Raw genomic sequence first — 2,284 nt, 5'->3', positions numbered from 1 at the left:
GGCTTGCTCTCTTCCCAAGAGAGGGGAGAGAGGTTGAAAGTAAGTTTGAGGATTGTGAACAAACAGATGGCCTGCTTGTTGTGTGTGTGGACAGGATCCTCAGATACTGCAGTCACCCCTACCCACTGAAGTGCTTGTTCCTGCAAAAAGATGACCGTGTTGATGGACAGGCGTTGTAGCCTTCTTCTGCTTTGGTGGCTTTGGTACTAGATGCAGGTTGCTGAGGGACTGCAGCTTGTGCCAGGAGGGGGTTGGGGCACCGCTGCTTTAAGCACCATGTTGGGATCTGTGCCCAGCAGCAGCTGCTTGCTGGGGAGGAGAAAGACACCCAGGGAGGGGAGCCAGAACCAGTGCAGGATCTGGATTGCAGAGGCAGGCATGAGTTTTGTATGCTGGAGTGTAGCAGGACATCAAGGTCAGGATAGGGGGAACACAGGAACTGGGGAAGAGAGAAATAACTGAAAAAGTGAGGAAGTGAAGTCTTGTTCCGTGGCTTAAGAGGTCATGAGGATACACTGAACCACTGATTCACAGAAACACTTTACTTTTTAAAACCAGTTTTACAGGAAGTACTATGAATAGCAATTGTTTTGCTAAAGGATGCTGCCTCCTGCTTTAGGTACAAGGGCTAAGACTTGCTTTTGTGATTTTCCTATTTTGCTCTCCCTCTGTCAGCCTATGACCTCTTTCTGCATCTGTTTATTTCCAAGACAAGTCTGTGGGATCCCTCTGTTTTGACAGAAGCAGTAAACCAACACCGCCTGCCGTCTCAACACTACTTCCCAAAGGGCTTTGTGGGTTATGAGGTGAAGTATATCCTCTTTATATTCCCATAGAACGCCAGAATGTGCAGTAATGAATAATTTATTTTATTGACATTTTATTTTTGCAGAACAGACATTCACACTAACATCTAGAGAGCCTAGAATATAACTGGAAGTCATAAAAATTCATTAAAGTGTACATATAAAGAATGTGATTACATGAGATCTAATCATCCTAATATACAGCTTAAAAGCATTGACATCAAAGAAATTATTAAAACCAGGACATAATACAAGAGAAAGTTTACTATCACAGAGATCCAGACAGAAAAGCAGGGCATTCACTTTGCAGATGATAAAGAGATTTGCCTTTGGGTTTGGTGGTTATCCACTCTATGCCACATTTTCCTATATTTGAAGTTCTTGTTTTCTGGGCTGCTAGAGAGCAGGTGGGTGTGATGTCCAAGTCAATGTGCACAATGAGGAGAAACACCAACACCACTCCAGCTCTCTCCCTTCTTACTCATGGAGCAGCACCAAGTGGCATCTTGGATGAGATTGTACTTTCTCTATCAGGGGAATTGTAACTGCTTAACTATCTAAATAGTAGTCAAAAAGAGAGGGGAGCAATGAGTCTGTTGGCCTGATAAGGTTGTGCTGGTCACCACTTCCCCTGCTGAAAAAGGTGCCACTGCAGTACAATGAAAGAGGTATTGAATACAACTTTCTATCTGTTTCTGAAAGTGTTTCCTTCCAAAACAGAGATTGCAAGTACTGCTATATTGGAAACTTTATACTGATGCTGGGGGGAAAAAAAAAAAAAAGAAAAAAAAGAAAAAACCTGAAACAACATTCTCCTACTGAAGAGACTTCTCCTTCCTATCTGTTTGGTGGTTTCTATTATCCCTTTGAAGTGCTGTAGCAGGTAGTTGCTAGCTGTATTTTTGTGCAGGCCATATAGGTTGAATGGGAAAGTGCTTTTTCCAACAGTGATAAATCACCTCAGATGAAGAATAATAATTGGCCTTTAAAAGAAGCAGGCTTATAAAACTCTGGGTTTGGATTAAGACTCACCCTTCATTCACTGTAGGAGTCAATGGTAGGACTGAATATCCTACTTCTGAGTACATCAGTATATGTAGACTTGTCTTCTGTCATTTGGGTCCTATATCACTTGTGTCACAAGTCCTACCTAATTCTTCTAGGGCATTAAAATGTCATAGGCAGAGAGTTTGGAGGAGGGCTTTTTTTTTTTTTTTTTCTCCAGAGTTACAGTATCACAGGGAAAGCAATAATAGAGCAAAGTTAATCTTTCCTTTTAACTCACGATGATTTTCAGAACTGAAAAGCTTATGTAGAAGACCTCACTGTGGATTTTATTCATGGTTTTGCTATGGATTCTGGCCCTACATATATACAAGTTTTCTCCTTTGTTTCATATGTGCAATGTGGGTTCAGTATTTTCATCCAACGCACTTTGGTCTTGCAGTCTTTTATTTTTTTTCCCCCCCCAATGGAGA

Source organism: Merops nubicus, unplaced genomic scaffold (genome assembly GCF_000691845.1).
Source record: "Merops nubicus isolate BGI_N331 unplaced genomic scaffold, ASM69184v1 scaffold8993, whole genome shotgun sequence".
Taxonomy (NCBI): Eukaryota; Metazoa; Chordata; class Aves; order Coraciiformes; family Meropidae; genus Merops; species Merops nubicus.
The sequence above is the reverse complement of the archived record's forward strand: the minus strand, read 5'-3'. Positions refer to the sequence as shown.